This window comes from Lagenorhynchus albirostris, chromosome 1 (assembly GCF_949774975.1).
Source record: "Lagenorhynchus albirostris chromosome 1, mLagAlb1.1, whole genome shotgun sequence".
Classification (NCBI taxonomy): Eukaryota; Metazoa; Chordata; class Mammalia; order Artiodactyla; family Delphinidae; genus Lagenorhynchus; species Lagenorhynchus albirostris.
The window spans coordinates 43526550-43551858 of record NC_083095.1 but is presented as its reverse complement, the minus strand read 5'-3'; the positions used below and the strand labels follow the sequence as shown (position 1 = coordinate 43551858).

General features: G+C 40.8%; 1 long non-coding RNA gene across 1 annotated transcript; it reads left to right on the top strand.

Annotated features, from left to right (window-relative positions):
• On the top strand, window positions 1-24405 carry LOC132530017 (uncharacterized). The gene is made up of 3 exons (XR_009543622.1): window positions 1-132; window positions 1027-1155; window positions 24308-24405. It is a non-coding gene; the product is annotated as an uncharacterized LOC132530017 (long non-coding RNA).
• The last annotated feature ends 904 nt before the right edge of the window (window positions 24406-25309 follow it).

The following is a 25309-nucleotide window of genomic DNA, read 5'->3' as shown; positions in this document are numbered from 1 at the left end:
CATCTTTTAGCTCAGCTCAGCTCAAATCGAGGATTAAGGCATGTTCCTAGCAGGGAGGCTATTCAGAGATCCTACTTCAGCAGTTTAAGATTCACCTAAGCTGACTCTGCCGCTGCCCCACCTCTGACCATGGTAACTCATTGTCTGAGCTCCTGCTTTTGTGTTTCCTTCTCTGTCTCAGCGACTTGCCCTGATTTCCTCTATGCCTGAGTCTCTGAACACTGTACCTGTATCTCTGAGACACTCAGCACCTATCTGTTGGAACCTTCACCAGTTACTGCTCTCCTCTCCTCCCCAGTACACTGGCCTGGATGAACTCATCAGTTCTTGGCTTCTACGCTGACCGACTTGTGGGATTCTGCTCTCATCTGTCCTTTCCCCTTAGTCTAGGGTACTAGTGCTACAGGACCCATTAGAGTCCATATTCTTCAGCTTTAGTTATGATATTAATACCTTAAAGACCCCTTTTTTGGCCTCCTACTCTATCCTGAAGTTCCGTCTGGACTCTGCCACTTCCCGGCCTGCTGGCTGTCCAAGCTTGCACAGTGTTACTGGGTTTCACATTACCCCACAATACTGATGATTTTCTATTTCTAACCATATCTCTTTTTTTCCCCAGTGAGAAACTTCCTTTCTTTTTCTTTTCCCTGTTGTTTGATATCCTTCAAGGCTAGGTCTTCGTTCTGCTATTCTTTCTAAGCACTTACTTCTTCAATATTTTCCTACTCTTACTTACCTTAACAGACTTAAATACAGTTTATTCCCAAGCATAAATATCCAGCCTTCACCCTTCCCCATGCTCCATGAGTGCATTTCCAATTGTCTGCGTAACATCTCCATTTGAATGTTTCCCATCACTTCAATTTCAATATGTCTAAACCCAACAGAATCATCTGCTACAATTTTACCCCATCTGTTCCCTTTCCAGTTTTCTCTGTCTCTGTAAACGATATCACATTTTCTTGATCACCCAGACTAGAAATCTTGGACCTATATCTGATTTCTTTATTTCTTCACCTCTTATAGACAATCCAACACTGAATCCTGCTGAAGTTTTTCCTTTGAAAATAACGTTGTGGGTGACTTCTGAATGAAAAGTGGATTGGGTACATGAATTTATCTCTTTTCCGAAATGCCACTAAAATGGCAGCCAAGGTATGTTTTAAAAGGTAAAACCCCATGCAAGACAGGAAAAGGAAAAAACTACAAGTTGGACAGTACATGATAAATGATAACTTATTTAGCACATCCCTGAAAAAGCTAAACTATGAGCCAAGAGCAAAAGAGATCCTAAGAGCGTCTAATTTTTTTTTTTATCTCCAAGCAACTCAATGGCCCAGAAATTTGGAAGCACAAGGTACATCAAAAAGTGTGGGTGAAGGCAGGATTAAAGAGAAGGAAAATTTGTAAGTCTTTTTAAGGCAGTTAGAACCCTAGTTGTCTTTCCTGATCATCCCCGTCCCAAAAAAGACTAGAGATTTATTCTTAGCAACAATGGATTTCTGGCCTGGGAGCACCAGTAACTGTTGTAGGCTGGTGCTGTATCAACTAAAAGTTTGTATGCTGAGTGCTGAGAGTGTTGGTTCTCTTTACCTGCTAGTCCCCTTTGAGGCAGGAAATGGAGGGTACTTTTCTGGAAACTCTAGCCGGCTCAAGAGAAAAGACCTAGAGATACTAACACCAGTGAGTCGCCAGTGACATGGTCTGGCCATATCATCTTCCAGGAAAACCCACAATAAACAGGCACATCTATTCAACTTTTCAGTGCCCCACTTTTATTATTTTTTGTTTATTTATTTTTTACATCTTTATTGGAGTATAATGGCTTTACAATGGTGTGTTAGTTTCTGCTTTATAACAAAGTGAATCAGTTATACATACACATATGTTCCCATATCTCTTCCCTCTTGCATCTCCCTCCCTCCCACCCTCCCTATCCCATCCCTCCAGGCGGTCACAAAGCACCGAGCAGATATCCCTGTGCTATGCGGCTGCTTCCCACTAGCTTTCTACCTTACGTTTGGTAGTGTATATATGTCCATGCCTCTCTCTCGCTTTGTCACAGCTTACCCTTCCCCCTCCCCATATCCTCAAGTCCATTCTCTAGTAGGTCTGTGTCTTTATTCCTGTCTTACCCCTAGGTTCTTCATGACATTTTTTTTTCTTAAATTCCATATATATGTGTTAGCATACGGTATTTGTCTTTTTCTTTCCAACTTACTTCACTCTGTATGACAGACTCTAGGTCCATCCACCTCATTACAAATAGCTCAATTTCGTTTCTTTTTATGGCTCAGTAATATTCCATTGTATATATGTGCCACATCTTCTTTACCCATCCATCTCATGATGGACACTTAGGTTGCTTCCATCTCCAGGCTATTGTAAATAGAGCTGCAAAGAACATTTTGGTACATGACTCTTTTTTCTTTTATGTGGTACGCGGGCCTCTCACTGTCGTGGCCTCTCCTGTTGCGGAGCACAGGCTCCAGATGTGCAGGCTCAGCGGCCTTGGCTCACGGGCCCAGCCACTCCATGGCATGTGGGATCTTCCTGGACTGGGGCACGAACCCGTGGCCCCTGCATCAGCAGGCGGACTCTCAACCACTGCGCCACGAGGGAAGCCCTACATGACTCTTTTTGAATTATGGTTTTCTCAGGGTATATGCCCAGTAGTGGGATTGCTGGGTCATATGGTTGTTCTATTCATAGTTTTTTAAGGAACCTCCATACTGTTCTCCATAGTGACTGTACCAATTTACATTCCCACCAACAGTGCAAGAGGGTTCCCTTTTCTCCACACTCTCTCCAGCATTTATTGTTTCTAGATTTTTGATGATGGCCATCCTGACTGGTGTGAGATGATATCTCATTGTAGTTTTGATTTGCATTTCTCTAATGGTTAATGATGTTGAGCATTCTTTCATGTGTTTGTTGGCAGTCTGTATATCTTCTTTGGAGATACGTCTATTTAGGTCTTCTGTCCATGTTTGGATTGAGTTGTTTGTTTTTTTGTTATTGAGCTGCATGAGCTGCTTATAAATTTTGGAGATTAACCCTTTGTCAGTTGTTTCATTTGCGAATATTTTCTCCCATTCTGAGAGTTGCCTTTTCGTCTTGTTTATGGTTCCCTTTGCTGGGCAAAAGCTTTTAAGTTTCATTAGGTCCCATTTGTTTATTTTTGTTTTTATTTTCATTTCTCTAGGAGGTGGGTCAAAAAGGATCTTGCTGTGATTTATGTCCTAGAGTGTTCTGCCTATGTTTTCCTCTAAGAGTTTGATAGTTTCTGGCCTTACATTTAGGTCTTTAATCCATTTTGAGCTTATTTTTTTGTATGGTGTTAGGGAGTGATCTAATCTCATACTTTTACATGTAGCTGTCCAGTTTTCCCGGCACCACTTATTGAAGAGGCTGTCCTTTCTCCACTGTACATTCCTGCCTCCTTTATCAAAGATAAGGTGACCATATGTGTGTGGGTTTATCTCTGGGCTTTCTATCCTGTTCCATTGATCTATCTTTCTGTTTTTGTGCCAGTACCATACTGTCTTGATTACTGTAGCTTTGTAGTATAGTCTGAAGTTAGGGTGCTGGATTCCTCCAGCTCCATTTTTCGTTCTCAAGATTTCTTTGGCTATTCAGGGTCTTTTGTGTTTCCATACAAATTGTGAAAATTTTTGTTCTAGTTCTGTGAAAAATGCCAGTGGTAGTTTGATAGGGATTGCATTGAATCTGTAGATTGCTTTGGGTAGTATACTCATTTTCACAATGTTGATTCTTCCAATCCAAGAACATGGTATATCTCTCCATCTATTTGTATCATCTTTAATTTCTTTCATCAGTGTCTTATAATTTTCTGCATATAGGTCTTTTGTCTCCTTAGGTAGCTTTATTCCTAGATATTTTATTCTTTTTGTTGCAATGGTAAATGGGAGTGTTTTCTTGATTTCACTTTCAGATTTTTCATCCTTAGTGTATAGCAATGCCAGAGATTTCTGTGCATTAATTTTGTATCCTGCTACTTTACCAAATTCATTCATTAGCTCTAGTAGTTTTCTGGTAGCATCTTTAGGATTCTCTATATGTAGTATCATGTCATCTGCAAACAGTGGCAGCTTTACTTCTTCTTTTCCGATTTGGATTGTTTTATTTCCTTTTCTTCTCTGATTGCTGTGGCTAAAACTTCCAATGCTATGTTGAATAAGAGTGGTGAGAGTGGGCAACGTTGTCTTGTTCCTGATCTTACTGGAAATGCTTTCAGTTTTTCACCATTGAGGACGATGTTGGCCGTGGGTTTGTCATATATGGCCTTTATTATGTTGAGGAAAGTTCCCTCTATGCTTACTTTCTGCAGGGTTTTTACCATAAATCAGTGTTTAATTTTGTCAAAAGCTTTCTCTGCATCTATTGAGATGATCATATGGTTTTTCTCCTTCAATTTGTTAATATGGTGTATCACGTTGATTGATTTGCATATATTGAAGAATCCTTGCATCCCTGGAATAAACTCCACTTGCTCATGGTATATGATCCGTTTAATGTGTTTTTGGGTTCTGTTTGCTAGTATTTTGTTGAGGATTTTTGCATTTATGTTCATCAGTGATAATGGCATGCAGTTTTCTTTCTTTGTGACATCCTTGTCTGGTTTTGGTATCAGGGTGATGGTGGCCTCATAGAATGAGTTGGGGAGTGTTCCTCCCTCTGCTGTATTTTGGAAGAGTTTGAGAAGGATAGGTGTTAGCTCTTCTCTAAATGTTTCATAGAATTCTCCTGTGAAGCCATCTGTTCCTGGGCTTTTGTTTGTTGGACGATTTTTAATCACAGTTTCAATTTCAGTGCTTGTGAGTGGTCTGTTCATATTTTCTATTTCTTCCGAATTCAGTCTTGGAAGGTTGTGCATTTCTAAGAATTTGTCCATTTCTTCCAGGTTGTCCATTTTATTGGCATAGAGTTGCTTGTAGTAATCTCTCATGATCTTTTGTATTTCTGCAGTGTCAGTTGTTACTTCTCCTTTTTCATTTCTAATTCTATTGATTTGAGTCTTCTCCCTTTTTTTCTTGATGAGTCTGGCTAATGGTTTATCAATTTTGTTTATCTTCTCAAAGTACCAGCTTTTAGTTTTATTGATCTTTGCTATTGTTTCCTTCATTTCTTTTTCATTTATTTCTGATCTGATTTTTATGATTTCTTTCCTTCTGCTAAATTTGGGGGTTTTTTGTTCTTCTTTCTCTAATTGCTTTAGGTGCAAGGTTAGGTTGTTTATTCGAGATGTTTCCTGTTTCTTAAGGTAGGATTGTATTGCTATAAACTTCCCTTTTAGAACTGCCTTTGCTGCATCCCATAGATTTTGGGTCATCGTGTCTCCATTGTCATTTGTTTCTAGGTATTTTTTGATTTCCTCTTTGATTTCATCAGTGATCACTTCGTTATTAAGTAGTATATTGTTTAGCCTCCATGTGTTTGTATTTTTTACAGATCTTTTCCTGTAATTGATATCTAGTCTCATAGCTTTGTGGTCAGAAAAGATACTTGATACAATTTCAATTTTCTTAAATTTATCAAGGCTTGATTTGTGACCCAAGATATGATCTATCCTGGAGAATGTTCCATGAGCACTTGAGAAAAATGTGTATTCTGTTGTTTTTGGGTGGAATGTCCTTAAATATTAATTAAGTCCATCTTGTTTAATGTATCATTTAAAGCTTGTGTTTCCTTATTTATTTTCATTTTGGATGATCTGTGCATTGGTGAAAGTGGGGTGTTAAAGTCCCCTACTATGAATGGGTTACTGTCGATTTCCCCTTTTATGGCTGTTAGTATTTGCCTTATGTATTGAGGTGCTCCTATGTTGGGTGCATAAATATTTACAATTGTTATATCTTCTTCTTGGATCAGTCACTTGATCATTATGTAGTGTCCTTCTTTGCCTCTTGTAATAGTTTTTATTTTAAAGTCTATTTTGTCTGATATGAGAATTGCTACTCCAGCTTTCTTTTGGTTTCCATTTGCATGGAATATCTTTTTCCATCCCCTTACTTTCAGTCTGTATGTGTCTCTGGGTCTGAAGTGGGGTCTTGTAGACAGCAAATATATGGGTCTTGTTTTTGTATCCATTCAGCCAATCTGTGTCTTTTGGTGGGAGGATTTAGTCCATTTACATTTAAGGTAATTATCGATATGTATGTTCCTATTGCCATTTTCTTAATTATTTTGGGTATGTTATTGTAGGTCTTTTCCTTCTCTTGTGTTTCTTGCCTAGGGAAGTTCCTTTAGCAGTTTTGTTAAGCTGGTTTGGTGGTGCTGAACTCTCTCAGTTTTTGCTTGTCTCTAAAGGTTTTAATTTCTCCATCAAATCTGAATGAGATACTTGCTGGGTAGAGTAATCTTGGTTGCAGGTTTTTCTCCTTCATCACTTTAAATATGTCCTGCCACTCCCTTCTGGCTTGCAGAGTTTCTGCTGAAAGATCAGCTGTTAACCTTATGGGGATTCCCTTGTGAGTTATTTGTTGTTTTTCCCTTGCTGCTTTTAATATGTTTTCTTTGTATTTAATTTTTGACAGATTGATTGGTATTTGTTTGGCGTATTTCTCCTTGGATTTATCCCGTATGGGACTCTCTGTGCTTCCTGGACTTGGTTAACTATTTCCTTTCCCATATTAGGGAAGTTTTCAACTATAATCTCTTCAAATATTTTCTCAGTCCCTTTCTTTTTCTCTTCTTCTTTGCAAACCCCTATAATTCGAATGTTGGTGCATTTAATGTTGTCCCAGAGGTCTCTGAGACTGTCCTCAGTTCTTTTCATTGTTTTTTCTTTATTCTGCTCTGCAGTAGATATTTCCACTATTTTATCTTCCAGGTCACTTATCCGTTCTTCTGCCTCAGTTATTCTGCTATTGATCCCATCTAGAGTATTTTTAATTTCATTTATTGTGTTGTTCATCGTTGCCTGTTTCCTCTTTAGCTCTTCTAGGTCCTTGTTAAATGTTTCTTGCATTTTGTCTATTCTATTTCCAAGATTTTGGATCATCTTTACTATCATTATTCTGAATTCTTTTTCAGGTAGACTGCCTATTTCCTTTTCATTTGTTAGGTCTGGTGGGTTTTTATCTTGCTCCTTCATCTGCTCTGTTTTTTTCTGTCTTCTCATTTTGCTTATCTTACTGTGTTTGGGGTGTCCTTTTTGCAGGCTGCAGGCTCGTAGTTCTCGTTGTTTTTGTTGTCTGTCCTAGTGGCTAAGGTTGGTTCAGTGGGTTGTGTAGGCTTCCTGGTGGAGGGGACTAGTGCCTGTGTTCTGGTGGATGAGGCTGGATCTTGTCTTTCTGTTGGGCAGGTCCACGTCTGGTAGTGTGTTGTGGGGTGTCTGTGGACTTAGTATAATTTTAGGCAGCTTCTCTGCTAGTGGGTGGGTTTGTGTTCCTGTCTTGTTAGTTGTTTGGTATAGGATGTCCAGCACTGTAGCTTGCTGGTCATTGAGTGAAGCTGGGTGCTGGTGTTGAGATGGAGATCTCTGGGAGATTTTCGCCGTTTGATATTATGTGGAGCTGGGAGGTCTCTTGTGGCCCAGTGTCCTGAAGTTGGCTCTCCCACCTCAGAGGCACAGCACTGACTCCTGGCTGCAGCACCAAGAGCCTTTCATCCACACGACTTTTGGGAAGTCTGAGGTCTTCTGCCAGTGTTCAGTAGGTGTTCTGTGGGAGTTGTTCCACGTGTAGATGTATTTCTGGTGTATCTGTGGGGAAGAAGGTGATCTCCACATCTTACTCTTCCACCCTCCCACTTTTAAATACGAACAGACATAGAAGGATTGCCAGACGTTTGAGGAAACCCTTTAATATGAAGGAACCTAAAACAAAAATATTAATTGGAGGAAACAGAAGATACAGGGAGAAGAAAACTGGAGAAAAAACAACTACCTTCTATTAATATTCTCAGTGATCTAGGAGAATATTTTACATCTGTGAAGCAAGCTACAGTTGCCATGTAAAAAAGAACATACAGAGAACAAAAAAGAGCTCTTAGAAATTCAAAGTATTATAGAAGCTATTTTTTTAAACTGTAAAGAAAGTTTGGAAAATAAGGTTTAAATTTCTGCAAAATATAAAGGAAAAAGATAAGGAGATGGAAAATAGGCAACAATGGAGAACAACAACAGAAACAAACAACATTCCAATGAAAGAGTAGCAAAAACAGAGAGGAGGAAGAAGGAAGTTATCAAAGAAGTAATTTATGAAAATCTCCCAGAATTGAAGGGCATGAGTTGCCAGACCAAAAGGTCCACTGAGTGCCTAACACAAGGGATGAAAGCACCAAGTCCAACCACTGTGAACTTTCAGAGCACATGGGACAAAGAGAAGATCCTAAAAGCCTTCAGATAGAAAACTCAAGTTTGAAACAAAGAATACAAATAAAATGGTATCAAACTTCTCTATAGGACTGCGGGAAGCTAAAAGACAATGGAGCAATGTCTTAAAATTCTGAAGGAATATTATTTCCACTGTAGAAATTTACACCTAATCACGCAAACATAATTTAGCATGAGTGCATAATAAAGACCTTTTCAGGCATGCTGTATCTCAAAAAACTTAACTGCCACGCACCCCTTCTTAAGAGGGTAATGGTAAATATGACTTACCAAAATGAGAAGGTATGAAGAGAAGTGAAAACTTGGGACCCAGGAAAATGTGATTCGACATAAGTGATAGACAAAAGAAATCCTAAAGATGAAGGTGAAAGCAAAATCCAAGATGATAGCTATGCGGGAAGCGTGGAGCAACCAGCCCATCCTTGGAGCAAGTCGGAGGGCTCAAGGCAAAATTTCTTCAGGATGAAACAAATGGCTGTATTTCTCCTCCTCCTCATTTGCCTCCTTTGCTTCCTTCCTCCTCTTCTTCCTTCTTCTTCTTGTATTATACTTTGGTTCCTTTAAAATTACTTTTGCTGTGAAATATTTTCCCTTTATTTCCGAAGTACTCCTTGATCACTGTAAGAGATCAAACAAAATACTAATGATAGCTAACTTTAATCAAGTAGTTGTTAAGTGTGAAGCACTCTGAAGTGTATTAATATTATCTGAAGATTGAGATAATCTTCATCCCAACCCTGTGAGATTGGAAGCCTTATTATGATGTCCACTCACAGTTGAGGGAACAAGGCACACAGAGGTTAAGAACTTGCCCAGTGACACACATAAAAAGTGGTAGGGTTGGGATTTGAACCTAGTCTGACTACTAAGCCTATGATCTTGACTACTGTGCTACGTTTTAAAGGAAATGTTAAATTCTCTCCCTATTACCTCAAATCCGTGAGGTAGTTTTTCTTAAAAGTTTGGCATGTATCTTGCCATATTTCTTCCATGTTTATATGAATATATGAACATATATATGGAGTTCTTTTCTTTTTAAAAAAGATTGAACCATATTGCATGTTTTCATTTTATTTCAATTAAAATTCACTGAATGCACATTTTGTGCTTGTCACTGTGCTAGGTATAGGGATGAAATAGGAGTTATATAGTTCCTGCTTGTAAGGAGCTCCTAGATTAATCAATTGAATATTCTGGTTTGTGGAGAGTTACTATCATAAAACATGATTTTTTTCAAAGAATTAGAGCACAATAAATATATTCAATGTTAAATTATACCAAATCTAAGCTTTCCTTTGATTCAGACACCACTTTGCTCTCTCGAAATACCTTTGCCTTTGTAGTGTGAACATCAGATATCTTTGAATAATAGAGCAAAAAATTCTGTTATGTGAATTTTCAGGTATTTGGATTCTAGGGAAGTAAGACTACACTAAGCATTTAATCAACCTCTCTGCCAACCCTCTTCTCTTAAATGCCATCCTCCCATGGCCTGATGCTGTGCCAATTTAATAACATTTTCTTGGCCCCAGGCCAGATCTCATGTAAGTTAAAAAAAACCCAAAAACCCAGGTAATGGTGTCTAGGTTGTTGATGTGTCTAATCCTTGAACTAGTGGCAAACTTTATGGTCTATTTAGCAAAGATTTTTGCTTCATCACTTCACCCTTGAGAGGACAAAATGGTAATAACTAAAGAATAAAACCTATTTAGTCAAAGACAAATTGTTGACTCTGGATGATGCTTGTTTGCTGAGTGCAGCAAGGAACAGATTTGTTCCTTGGAACAGATTTGTCTCGAGAACTGCTAAGTTTTTTCTTGTGTGCATTGGTGAATCTCGGTTAGCCACAGAGCTTGAGTTATAGCCGTTTTTACTGGAATTTGGAGATTGTCTCTTTGGCATGACTTGTCTTGGAGGTAATCAGCCACCTTGAATCTGGGTACACTTCCTCATTTGTAATCTTTATCTTGCATAGCTTTCCTATAGCCTTGTATTTTGTCTGATAACAGGAGAAAAAGTATTGATGTTAAACTGTATAAGAGAGTAAGATAATAGATCAGTCTCCAGTTCTTTATCTGTAGAATGCAGTATTCCATTGTAGGTGGTAGTGGTCTGTTTAAGGTCAGGGAATATATCAAATCCCCCAAAGACCTGAAATATGACCTCTCCAGCGTGACTGATGTTCCAGCATCTGGGAGCATGTTTGCTGGCTGTAATCCAGTTCCAGAGGCTACCGCAGAACAGCTGTGATTGCAATCCACAAATGATTTGTGAAGAGAAGTGTTTGAGCATGCTGGGATCACAACAATTTGTGCTGCTGCTTTTTTTTTTTCTTTTTTTTCTGATCAGCTTTACTGAAGAACAGTTTACAAACAATAAAATCCATAAACTTTAGGTGTACATTTCAACAAGTTTAGACAGATTTATACACCTGTGTAACTACTGCCTCAGTAAGTGTGCAGAATATTTCTGCCTTCCCAAAGAGTTCCCTTGTGCCCCATCCCAGTCATTCTTCTCTCCATTCCCCACACCCTTAGCCTCAGGCAACTGCTGATATGCTTTTTTTTTTTTGCGGTACACGGGCCTCTCACTGTTGCGCCCTCTCCCGTTGCGGAGCACAGGCTCTGGACGCGTGAGCTCAGCAGCCATGGCTCACGGGCCCAGCCGCTCCGCGGCATGTGGGATCTTCCCGGACCGGGGCACGAACCCGTGTCCCCTGCATCGGCAGGCGGACTCTCAACCACTGCGCTACCAGGGAAGCCCCCAGTACATGTTCTTTTGTGTCCACCTTCTGTAACTCAGTGTAACAATTTTGCGATCCATCCATGTTGTTTATGTGCATGTTCCTTCTTGATGTTATGTGACATTCCATTGTATGAATATATCACAATTTGTTTATCCCTTCACCTGTTGATCAATTGTTTTGGGTTGTTTCCAGTTGTTGGCTATTATGCGTAGAGTTGCTGTGAACATTTGTGTACAAGCTTTGAGTGGACCCAAGTTTCATTTCTCTTGGGTAAATGCATAAAAGTAAAATTGCTGAGTCATATGTTAAATGTATATTTAACTTTTTAAGAAACTGCCAACTTGTTTTCCAAAGTGGTTGTACCATTTCACATTCCCCAAAAAATAGATGACAGCTACAGCTGTTCCACATTCTTGCCAACATCTGGTATTTTCAGCCATTTAAATTTTGACTATTCTAGTGAGTATGTAGTGGTATCTCCTTGTAATTTTAATTTGGATGTCCATTTGCTTATTTTACATCCATCTATCCTCATTGTTGAAGTATCTGTTATCTTTTGCCCATTTAAAATCTTTATTTGCCCATTAAATTTTTAAAAATTTTCTCTAAGAAAATTTTCTTTTTCTTGAGTTCTAAGTGTTCTTTATGTATTCTGGAGAAAAATCTTTTTATCAGATATATGTTTTGCAAATATCTTCTCCTAGTCTAGATTTGCCTTTCCATTTTCTTAAGAGTATCTTTTGAAAAGCAACAGTTTTTAACCTCTGATGAAGTCTAATCTTTCAAATTTGTTTATGGTTTTTGCTTTTTGTATTCTGAGAAATCTTTGCCTAACTGTTCTGTTACTTTTTTTTTTTTTAAAAAAGCTTTTCTTTTGCTCAGCAAATGAAGATACTATGACTGTGTACTCAGACCAAGGCAATTAACTTAACAATTATGAGAGCTAATGAGAAGTGTAAATAAGGTGACCAGAATGAGATTCAGATCGCAACTTTCTTGTATCAGTCAGGGAGCTGGCAGGATGGCCCACATATTCAAAAGGGGTGACTGGAGGGACTATTTATAGAGGTCTGAGTAGGGTTAAGCACTCAGGATCTAACAACAGCAGGAAGCCAATACTAGCCCTTGGCCAAAGGGGCAAAGCTGTGGTTTTTGGTAGAGGAATACAGCCACTGTCAGCCCATTGCCCAGCAGGGAGTGAGTCAAGTGAGTAGATACTTCAAATTCTCTCCTCCCATCCTTTGAATCCTCTGCCAGTGCCACCCATTGGCCAAACTCAACTGGAAGATGGTAAGGAAGAGCAGCTGACAGAGTCAATAAAAATCAGCCTCTCAGAGCTGACTACTGGTTCATTGGCACAAAGAACCCAAATTGACTAGAGGGCAATCCCAGCTTCCAATTTAATGGAACATTGACTGTGTTTACTGGTGGAACCATTTCTCCCTTGGACAGGATGTCTTACAGAACATTAAGCTCAAGGTTTCAGCATCAACATAAAGAACCAGGACTCCTTATGTGGGTTATTAAGTCTAATAGTGAGAAGAGCCAATCCCAGTTCTATCTCTTGCTTTCCAGACATGAGCACTCTGGCTATGAGATAGCACTATATATTTACCTTGGGTTTGTTACATATACTGTGTCTTGTAGGAAGGCACCGTACCTGCAGAATTAGACTCTAGGCTTGGCTTTCAGAAATCTCAACCCTGAGTCCATGGAGATATGGTTTCTTTCAGAGTGGTCATAGGAGATTTCTTTTCTTTTTTTTTTTTTTAACATCTTTATTGGGGTATAATTGCTTTACAGTGGTGTGTTAGTTTCTGCTTTATAACAAAGTGAATCAGTTATACATATACATATGTTCCCATATCTCTTCCCTCTTGCATCTCCCTCCCTCCCACCCTCCCTATCCCACCCCTCCAGGCGGTCACAAAGCACCGAGCAGATATCCCTGTGCCATGCGGCTGCTTCCCACTAGCTATCTACCTTACGTTTGGTAGTGTATATATGTCCATGCCTCTCTCTCGCCCTGTCACAGCTCACCCTTCCCCCTCCCCATATCCTCAAGTCCGTTCTCCAGTAGGTCTGTGTCTTTATTCCTGTCTTACCCCTAGGTTCTTCATGACATTTTTTTCTTAAATTCCATATATATGTGTTAGCATACGGTATTTGTCTTTCTCTTTCTGACTTACTTCACTCTGTATGACAGACTCTAGGTCTATCCACCTCATTACAAAGAGCTCAATTTCGTTTCTTTTTATGGCTGAGTAATATTCCATTGTATATATGTGCCACATCTTCTTTATCCATTCATCCGATGATGGACACTTAGGTTGTTTCCATCTCCGGGCTATTGTAAATAGAGCTGCAGTGAACATTTTGGTACATGACTCTTTTTGAATTATGGTTTTCTCAGGGTATATGCCCAGTAGTGGGATTGCTGGGTCATATGGTAGTCATAGGAGATTTCTGATAACTTCTGCAGACCTTTAGCTGGAAATGCAAAGCCCTAAGCACATCCGTTTTTTCCTTTAAGCTCTCCAGCTCACTTAGAAGCAAGCAAACAACCCCATAGTTTGTATCATATTTCCACTAAAATATGGGACTACTTGGTCATCCAAAGCCTTTAACTTCTGTAGGGTCTTGACTCTAGGTGACTACAGACAGTACCTGAGGGAACTTTTTGGTCACCGTATGCCATGTGTAACTTTTGCCAGTGGAAACATGGCCATTAATGTCTTTAAATCTAGCCAGTCAGAGAACCAGTTGCAGATTCCCATCCTCACCCTTCTGCTTTCCTGGAAACCTTTCTGGTGTCAATAACTTTTGAAGTCAAGGTTCAGGGAGGAGAACAGAGTCCCTGTGAGAATGGCGGGACAGGGATTTATTACAGGGATTTGACCTTACGTAATTGTGGAGGGAGATGCAGAAGTGAAGGTCTGGAGGTGGGAGCGTCTCCCAAGACAATAGCTTTCCAGTTTTCACAGAAAGTTATATCCATCATCCCCAAACAGTCTTGCATTCCAAATCCAGCCACTAGAAGAGATGGTATTTTGTTGCTCTTCAGTTTGTTTCCACAGCAAAATTAAAGACTCTATGATTAGACAAAAAGACATTGTTTTCTTTTCCCACTTCAACCTGCTACATGTTATTGAATCCACTTGTTCATTCAACAAATGTTTCTGACTCACCTGCTGGAGTTCCAGGAGCTGGAGATACATATGTGAAGAAAACAGGCAGAAAATGCATGCCTTGTGGAGCTTGCATTCTAATAAGGGAAGACTACAAACTAAACAATTCAGTTGTTCTAGGAGGTTGGAAGATGAAGGGAAGGGGCTATTGAAAGGGAGACTGACAAGCCTGGGATCCGAATCCCCCCACATTGGGTGTCTCTGCATCTGGCCTTGGTCTCCCACAGTCTTGCCCTGCCTTGCCTGACATACCTTGTCTTTCCCTGCTCCCCAACACGAGCCCCACCTTCCTATGACATGAGTCCTTTCTCTCTGTTCTGGCGATAAGCCTTGTGTTTCCTGAAAATTGAGCGTCCATGCCCTCACAGCAGTTGCAGTGGGAGCCACTCCCAGTGCCTCCCCAGGCCTCCCCCTTTGATTCTGGGCCGTGACACACTCTCAAGCTAAGTTTTCAGCCTCATGTATTCCTGGCACATCTCCTCCTTCTGCCGCCTCTCTCACACGCACACAGCATCGGGGCAGAGTCACTGCTTCTGATCCTGACTTGCAAATTTACATTTTCCATGGGGCAAATCTCGAGCGGAGTCAGCAAAGTGAAACCATATCTCACTTGACAAAAAAGCGTTTTGGGTTGCTGGGGCAGAGAGAACGTGCGCAGTTGGGGAATCTAGATAAGAACGGCTGCAGAAAATAGACTGAGGTCAGGCAGGGTGCTGATCTGCAAGTCGACGTCACATATTTTCCTTGGAGAAATTAACAGGTCTTATCTCCCACCCCCAACAGGATTGGGATATTATTCCGCCTCGGAAAGAAAGGGCGATTGTCAGGGTGCACATCAAACACTCTTTCCTGGAGATATTGATGTTTCTCAGTGCTAGGGACCAGGGCAAGCTCAGTCATGGTTTCAGAACGCAAGTCATGGGAAGCACACTTCCTTACACCCAGGGACCCAAGGGTGTGATAGGTATTCTGTGTGTGCTTGCAAGATCTAGAGGCAGCGCGTGCTCTGAAGCCTTGGAAATTGTTTCCCCACAGCCTAGAGTCATGCTTCAGATCTTGTGTACCCCTGTTACTCAGGGTGATTAGGGGCCAACACTGCCTCATGAGCTCACCAGTGTGGGCTGGGCTATGGAGCTGACTCAGGCCTCATTGACTGTCCCCCTCTCCCAGCGCAGTCAGTCCTCAGGTGTCCGGGCAAGGTGGTCAGGCTCAAGCTTGCTTCTGAGTACTCTATAGTTGGATTTTCACAGTGGAGGCAAATTTCAGCTCCAAAGTTAACTCTCAGAAAATTCTCCTGGGAGTCTAAGGAAACAGCTGTAAAGCACTTTTCATGGGAGCACTTTACAGGTGAGAAATAGGCTTAACGAGGTCACGCAGGAAATGTATGGAGGATTCAGGACTTAGACCCAGATATCCTGACCCCAAAGCCTGTATTTTCATACTACATTTTGCCTATGGGACTGCAAAATATTTGTCAACCGTTCTTTTCTGAGACTACTGTTTTTCCTGGGAGTTTGTTTATATCAATAATTCTGATGTGATGGAAATCTTTCAGTGGAATGGCAGGAGGCAGCATATTTTATTGGAAAGAGCAGTCGATTAAAACTCAGAAGCCTTGAATTCAAGTCCCACCTTGGCCACTAGAGGGCTGTGTGACCCTGAGCCAGCTTCTTAACCTCTCTGGCCTTAGATTCTATTAAATAAGGGGCTCGAACTTGATATTTGTGTTATTTTACAGCTTTTGAATTCTCAAGGAAATCTCACTCTATTAGGGAAAACCATGCGGGTGCCACGGAAGACAGACCTTCTAAAAAACAAGCTCCAGTTCTGACTGCCCCATCAGGGCTTGACTTGCAAAGTCAAAGATTTGGTCTAAGAGTCCTTGTGGTGTCTGGATGACCATAGTGTTGTGTTTTTGTTTCAGTTATCTAGTGCTATGTAACCTAAGAGTAATGGCTTAAAATAACAAGGATTTAGTGTTTCCCACAACCCCGTGAGTTGGTTGGGCTCAATTGCGCAGTTCTTCTGCTCGCTCTGGGGTCATTCATGTGGCCGTATTCAGCTGGGCACTTAGTTGGGGATAGAGTGTCCAAGATGGCCTCATTTGCATACTGGGGCCTAGGTTCTGGCTATTGGCTGGAGCTCAACTCAAATTCTCTCTCCAGCATGATAGCTCTGACTTGTTTTCAAGGCAGTTCAAGGCTTTGAAGAAGGTGAAAATATGAGTTGCAAGACCTTAGCTTGGAAGTCATATGGCATCACTTCTGCCATATTCTTTTGGTCAACACAAGTCAGGCCCATTCCAGATTCAAGGGGAAGGGAACCTGACTTCTCCACCTCTTGATGGGAGTAGTGGCAAAGCCCCTTTGCAAAAGAGTACACAGCATACCATCCTTGGAAATAATCTGCAAAAGGAGAAGGAAACCAACTATGGAAGAACTGGTGATCTAGGAAAATAGCATCAGACCAGAAGACTCAGGATCCCTGAGTGTGTTCTATCGATCTGGGATCTCCTTAGAGTACACGTCAATTCCTAACAAAACCGTGGGCCTCTAGGAGTGCATTGGTAGAATGGATTAATTGTTACCAGTTGTCTGTTTTAAACCGTCACCATCCTTATTTTCGCTTTATTTCCTCATCTTCCCTGTACCTTTTCCCCATCTCTTACCCTCTACCCTGCTCTTATTTGGTCTCCAAATGCTTATACTTAAGCTACTTGACTTTTCAGGGTGGGGGGGAAGGTATTTAGTGGAGAGTCCTCTTCATTTGCAACTTAAATACGTGTGCATGTACAGACTCAAGGCTGTTCCTTTTATGGATTATTAGAGAGAGTGCCATCTGGGGACCACACTCCGACTGTCACAGGGTGTTTTTGTTTTTGTTTTTGATTTGTGTTCTTTGCATAGGTTTGCATTCCCCAATTGTGCATGTGCCCCAACAAAGTCTCCTGTTTTACTCCAAGGCTGCCCCCTTTTCACTTGTTTCTATTACCTGCCAGGCCCCCTGAGGCATCCTTGATCTAGTCCAACACCCCTGATTTACAAGCAAGGGAAACGAGGCCCAAGAATTGAGGTGATTGACTTCTCTAACCAAAGCAAAACAAAAGAAATCCAACCTCTGCTTTCTAATTTATTATCTTTTTTCGTTTTTATCAACAATCCCATGGTAGCGTTCATAGATGGGGTAATCAATACTTTGGGTGTTAGAAAAAGGCCTACAGCCTGGGCCACTGGTTTTCCTTCGAGTACACTTTCCAATACAGCATGTGCTGTTGGCCTGGAGTAAAAGGAAGGAAGTGTATTTGCTATTCTTCACGTTAGGCCAGCATGTTCCTGGGATTCTATGGGATCAGCTAGACGCTCCCTCAGCTCAGTCCCTAAATACTTGCTGGAGTTGAAGAAGTGTATTGCCTCATGGTAGCTATTGAGTGTGGGTCCCTGTGGCCTATTTTTATGTTACAAAGCCAAATCCTGGAACAAATGGAAGTTTGGGGGAATGAGAGAGTCAGAAGAGCCTGTGAGTTTATAGAATAGGTCAACTATTGAAAATATTGTTCACTTGGCAGATTATAAAATAGACCGAGAGAAATAAACTAGGAGATAATTATTTCTAAGCTTTCCTGGACTAGGGCTAAAGGCATTTCCTGAATATTCTGCTCTCAATGTGAACAGGGACATAGTGCCTGGCATCTAACCGATACTTAATAAACTTCTGCTGAGTGAGCAAATGCATGAATCAATGAGCGACCTATGCTGATTCATTCTCTTCTCTACTTAAACAGGATTGAATCGATTGCATTTTCTTCATTCTTTCTCTCCCTTTCTCCTTCCTGGTTTGAAAGTTATGCTCACTTTCATATTTTTAGTGGTTGCCCTTACTTCTGTTTTCCACCAGACACAAGGAAAATGTAAGTCTCCTTAAATTTAATTCCTGGTCCTGTGTTCCCCTCCAAAGAGGCAGCCACTCTTATAATCTTGTTATTTTTTCCTGAGATAGAGAGGTTGACTTTCTGTGATGTGAACAAAGCTGAAGTTCAGGGCCCCTCACTCGCATGTTCCAACATTTCAGTACGTATTTTACAAGTGGAAGTTAATTATTATCTCCATCCTACTCCGATGAAGAGATGCAATTCACACATAAAAAACTGCATGATTTTTTCCAATTTATATGGACAGAAATCTGGAGACTATGTGTAGAAATGGATATTGAGAGTGTGGGATTGAGGTAGAAGGTTGGGAAGCCTTAAAAGTGGGGCTGAGGTTTCAGAGAGAGAGGGCGTGAAGGGAGCAGGGGAGGAAGGGGAAGGAGAAAGAGAGGTAGGAAGAGGGAGAGGGAGAAAATTCTACCCGTGGACAACCGCTTTGGCCTATGCCCATGGGTTCCAGTCTTCTCTTGATCTTGCTGTTACCGAACCCAGGTCTGGCTGTTCGCTGCTCAAAAGCCCATAAAGAGCCCAGGTTGGCGGAAAGGAAAGTTTGCTTTATTATGGATGCTGGCAACCAGAGGGGTGGGGTGGAGTGGGGGAGGAGGGCGGATGCCTGTCCAAAAGCCGACTCCCCACTGACAATCAGGGGGCAAGAGCTTTTATAGACAGAGGGAGGGGGCTACATGCAGAAACAATACAGTCAGCTCTGACACTTGAAATTGGTCATCGGTGGTATGACTAGTGTCATCTCGATTGTTTTAGGTACTGTTAATCTTCAGTTCCAGGGTCCGTTTGTTTCCATTTCTTTGAGTCCAATTCTTGGAATTGTGGCAGCTTATGTCATGGCTACAGCCTGGTCATCATGTAGTTAACTTCTTCCACCTAGCGTGGGTTTCAGTATCTATAAGACAGCTCACAGGATATGGCTCAGAATATTATCTATAGCCCTTAAGGAGGAACTAAAGGTCCTTGACTGTGCTTAATGACTAAACTATTATTATTTGGTCTCCTTTGACTGTTTTCCTCTGTTTCTGCATTTTCTCACTTCTCTGATTAAACCTATTCTTTGGCTAAATTTTTTCCACAGACAAAAGGCAGGCTCAGGGCATGGGGGTGGCAGGGGGGAAGAACCTTAGGGTCTTGTTCCATTTCATTCCCACCCTAACTGCCCTTCCTATGGATGTTGAACTTGCTTAACCAGCCCCTACAATTATATAAGCCAATTCCTTGTAATAAGTCTCTGAATATATTATCTCCTACTGGTTCTACTTCTTTGGCTGAGCCCTGTTGTTCAACGTGTCTCCTGATTTCAAAGTGCACTCTTTTTTTTTTTTTTCTTCTTGCGGTATGCGGGCCTGTCACTGTTGTGGCCTCTCTCGTTGTGGAGCACAGGCTCCGGACGCGCAGGCTCAGCGGCCATGGCTCACGGGCCCAGCCGCTCCGCGGCATATGGGATCCTCCCGGACTGGGGCACGAACCTGTGTCCCCTGCATCGGCAGGCGGACCCTCAACCACTGCGCCACCAGGGAAGCCCCAAAGTGCACTTTTTCAATTTGTCCTGTTCCCGCCTTCTGGTTCTGTTCTGTTCCTTGATTTACACTCTGAACATTTCGAAAATTTTGATTTGGGAGCCTTTCAAAAATGATTTCCTTACTTTGAGTTCTCAATTGTAAATTCTCCCATTTGCTGAGTTGATACCTCCTTATTCCTGTGGTGTGTAACTTTTGTGTATGAACTTCACTTCAGCGATAGTTGTTCTCTAGGGAGGCCTGTGTGACCTGGGTCACGGAAGTATCCTCTTGTTGGATGGTCTCTATAGTAAAGTTTCACCAGGGGCCAAGTGGGTTTTCACCAGCTCCAGACCATTTTTCATGCTAATTTTTCATGAGGGAATCTTCTGGTGGGAGGTTTGCTGGGAGGTTCTGCTCAAGAGATTGGACCAAGACCCAGTACGAAGGAAAGAGTACCTGGAGACATACTGAACAGATGAGAGATGTCACTCATGGACTTGACAAGGTTAGGAATTCTTCACTGGACCAGAAGTAAAAACTGGCTGAACTGTGTATACATGCTTTACTGGCTGACAGGAAGATTATTTTGTTCTAATTTAAACCACCCCTCCCTTTACAGTAAACAGCATGATGGCAAGGTTACAGTAGAAAAAGAAAAATCGTGTGTCAGAGTAAAAACATCCATAGATGTAGAAGATTCCGATTTCATCACTGCTTCTGACATCAAGTCATCTTGCTTCTTTCTAGCCCCACCATCAACTGCAGCAAGTTGGATTCATGGATATCAGCCATTCTTATGATTTATTAAACCCGCTGCATGATATCCAGCAATATCATGGATAATTTGTGTTGAACTTGACACACAGCGGAGAGAATGCAACAGTTATGCTTCATCAGCCAAATTTAAGAGCGACTTTTTGGCCAGTCAACTATTATTTGATAATTGATCCTTCAGTTAACCATGCACCTGGGTGAAAAGATAGCTGATGATGAAATTAAATAAATAAATAAAATTTATTTATTTAATTAAATTAAATAAAATTAAATAAATTAAATTTTTGTTAATTAAATAATTAAATTTATAAATTTATTAAATTATTAAATAAATAAAATTAAATAAATAAAAGATAGCTGATGATGAAATTAAATGGGAAATTTTTAACCCATGCACCTGGGTTAAAAGATAGCTGATGATGAAATTAAATGGGAAGTTTTCATGAGTCAAGGCGTTCACCTCAAAGAAAAACATTCATTTCACAAACTGCAAGGCTTTTATAAATTACTACTGTGCAAATGGGTACTTTAAAAATGACGTTCTGGGCTCTGGCCTAATTTTCAAATTTCCTGCATTTTAGTTTTATACGTGCTGTGCTGTTCGAGGGAAATGGTGCTTTATTTACATTCTGGACATGAAACTTTCCTGGTTTATCCGTAAAAGCAGAATCTTGTTCTACTTGCTCATCCAAATAAGAACAAAGACAATAGAAAAACAGTGGTTAGAGGGGAAACATCCAAAGATATTTGCTTACCAATTTGCCATTTTTTATAGGCACTGGCCTTGAAATTCAGCAGCATATGGGATACACTGATTTGGGAAGAGAGAACAAACGTTATTGCTTTTGTGAAAACTAATGCTCTTGCCCAGGATGAAATGGAAAGTTAAGTCTAGTGAAAAGAGCATTGGACCAGGAGTCAGCCTGGGTTCAAGCCAGAGATCTACCACAAGTTAATATGCAATCTTGGGCAGGCTACTTCTCTCCTCTGGGTTTTGGTCTTCTTGAGCATAAAGTGAGGGGCTGACTTAGATAAGGTCTAAGATCCTTTCTCTCTCTGCATTCTATAGTGCCTGATCAATGACGCCCCTCCCTCTCGCATCACTCAAAGCTGTGAGTCTGGGAATAGACAGCTAGTGTGTATGTGTGTGCGCGCATGTGCTTCTCTTTTCCAGGCTCTTCTTTACAAGATGGCATAACCTCACTGTGGTAGGCAGCCCACGATGGTCCCTGGTGATCCTGGCCTCCTTCTTTTCATGCCTTTGTGCAGTCCCTCCAACCCTTGCCTTGAGTGTGGGCTGTACTTACGAATTCATTTCTAACAAATAGAAAACAGCGGAAGTGATGGGCTATCTTTTCTGAGATTAGGTTCCAAAAAGGCTGTGGCTTCCATCTTGCTCACTTGTTCTGGGAAAAGCCCACTGCCATGTTGTGAGCTGCCCTAGGAGAGGATCAGGTCTGTGACAAGGAGATGATATCTCTGTCCAACAACCAGCAGGGACTGAGTCCTGCCAACAACTAGGCAAGTGAGCTTGTGGCAGTTCCCCTACAAGCCACACCTGAATTCCTAACACTCCAAGACTCCGATGTGATAAATGAGTGTTGTTTTAAGCCGTTAAATTTTGCAGTAATCTATCATGCATCATTAGTTAACTAATATACTCATCAAAGGTGTTACCTTCTATCTTGGAAGCTTCTCGCATTACCATTACTGAGATTTCATTCTCCTTCTTCAAATTGGGTATATTTGGAGGCTGGGGGTTCTGTTAGAAAGGGAAACATCACCCTTTTTTGTCCTAAACATTTTTTTTAACAACTTTTTTTTTTTTTTTGCGGTACGCGGGCCTCTCACTGTTGTGGCCTCTCCCATTGTGGAGCACAGGCTCCGGACGCGCAGGCTCAGAGGCCATGGCTCACGGGCCCAGCCGCTCCGTGGCATGTGGGATCTTCCCGGACCAGGGCACGAACCCGTGTCCCCTGCATCGGCAGGTGGACTCTCAACCACTGCGCCACCAGGGAAGCCCCTTGTCCTAAACTTTTAATGCCAATAATAATAGCTTACTTTTGTTGAGTACTTCCTATGTGCTAAGCATTATGTGACGATGCTCATGGCAATTCTTTGAGGATCGGTACTATTGTTCTCATAGTATAGGTATGGAAATTGAGACTTGGAGAGGGTAATTAATACAAGAAGGTGAATAGTACACATGAAATTAAAGAGTAGGGGAAATAGAGTGGCAATGAAAAGGGAGGTGATACTATCACTACACTGTAAGCTGGTGAACTATAAAATGAGTATCAGGTTCAGGTTGGGGCACCTCACATTAAAAAGGATTTTTATATCACTTAGCATACCACGATCCAGGCATACCCATGTTGTTGCAAACAACAGAATTTCTATGTTTTTGTGTTGCATTATTGTAAATATATAATAAAACATTTTCTTGATTCATTCATCCATTGACAGGCACTTAGGTTGTTTCTATACCTTGGCTCTTGTGAATAACGCTGCATTGAGCATAGAGTTCAGATATCTCTTCGAGATAATGGTTTTATTTCCTTTGGGCAAATACTCAGAAGTGGGATTTCTGGATCATATGGTATTTCTATTTGTAAGTTTTTAAAGAGCTTCCATGCTGTTTTCCAAAGTGACAGTACCAATTTACATTCCCACCAACAGAGTACAAGGGTTTACTTTTCTCCACATCCCCTGCGGCATTTGCTATCTCTTGTCTTTTTGAGAATAGCCATTCTAACAGGTGTAAGATGATATCTCACTGTAGTGTTGATTTTCATTTCCCTGATGATTAGTGATGTTGAGCACCTTTTCATGTACCTGTTGGCCATTTGTATATCATCTTTCGAAAAATGTCTATTCGGGTCCTTTGCCCATTTTTAAATTGGGCTATTTTTTTTTTTTTTTTTTTTTTTTTGCTGTTGAGTTGTGTAAATTCCTTATATATTTTAAATAGGAACCTCTTATCAGATATTTGGTTTGCAAATATTTTCTTCTGTTCCCTAAGTTGTCTTTTAATTTTGTTAATGGTTTCTTTTGCTGAGCAGAAGCCTTTTAGTTTGATATAGTTTCACATGTTTGTTCTGCTCTTGCTGCCTTTGCTTTGGTGTCACATCCAAAACCTCACTGCCAAGACCAATGTCAAGGAGCTTGCCCCCTATATTTCCTTCTAAGAGGTTTATAGTTTCAGGTCTTATATTCATGTCTTTAATCCATTTTGGCTTGATTTTTTAGTATGGTGTAAGATAGGGCAGACAAAGAAAATACTGCATGATATCACTTATGTGTGGAATGTAGAAAAAAAAGGGAAACTCATAGAAACAGAGAGTAGAAAAGTGGTTGCCTTGGGAGTGGGGGAAATAGGGAGAGGTTGATAAAAGTGTATAAACTTTTAGTTATAAGATGAATAAGGTCTGAGGATCTAACGTATAACATGGTGACTGTAGCTGATAACACTGTATTGTATAATTGAAATTTGCTATGAGCGTAGAATTTAAATGTTCTCACCGAAAAAGTAAATATGTGAGGTGATAGATGTGTTAATTAACTAAAAAAAAAAGATTTTTATAAATTGAAGTGGGATGTCCTCAGGGATATGACTATTTAGCTTAAAGGAAAAATCCAGGAGGAGTATGACCTGCCTCTGTGTAAGAGAAATTTGACTTCCTTGTGTGGCAGTGGGAAACAGAGTTAGAATCATCAGGTGGTAGTTTCAGAAAGGCACATGTCAGCTCCTTACAGGGAGGAACTCCCACAATAACAAGAGTCTTGTTTCCCCTGTGTGCTCAGGTGAAGGCTGGATGGCCACTCGCTTGGGACAGCACAGAGGAGATTTGGGCATTGGACAGGGCTGGAATGAAAGTTCCATGAAGAGTTTTCCAACTGAGATTTTGTGATTCTGGACATTGATCTGAATTACGATAAGGAGCCCAGACCTCTTTTCTATCATCCAAATGAATGATTCTTTCCTTTCTCATCTTTTCATTCCTCTAGCCAGAACTCTTACTGAAGAGGCTAAATAAAATGTCATATCTGAAACAGAATTTTGTCTGTGGTCTGAGCTGTTCACAACTCCCTGGCTCTAGTACAAAACCAGGTTGGGTGTCTGTAAAGAGATCCAGAACACCTCTGTCCTCCATGCCAGCCTGGGCTACACCCCAGCCATACACTTTAGGAAAAACAGAACATTGATAAGACCATTGACATTTAAAAAAAAAATATTTTTTAGCCAGTATCCTTAATCTCTCTCCCTCACAGTGATACTAATTCTTGCCAATTCAGTAAGAGGTGCAATCCCAAGTACTGTAAAAATATATCAGTAAGTACTTGCTTATGGAGAGGGTGTGGAGAAAAGGGAACCCTCTTGCACTGTTGGTGGGAATGTAAATTGATACAGCCACTATGGAGAACAGTATGGAGGTTCCTTAAAAAACTAAAAATAGAGCTACCATATGACCCAGCAATCCCACTACTGGGCATATACCCTGCAAAAACCATAATTCAAAAAGAGTCATGTACCACAACGTTCATTGCAGCTCTGTTTACAATAGCCAGGACATGGAAGCAATCTAAGTGTCCATCGACAGATGAATGGATAAAAAAGATATGGCACATATATACAACGGAATATTACTCAGCCATAAAAAGAAATGAAATTGAGTTATTTGTAGTGAGGTGGATGGACGTAGAGTCTGTCATACAGAGTGGAGTAAGTCAGAAAGAGAGAAATAAATACCGTATGCTAACACATAAATATATGGAATCTAAAAAGAAAAAAAAAAGGTTCTGAAG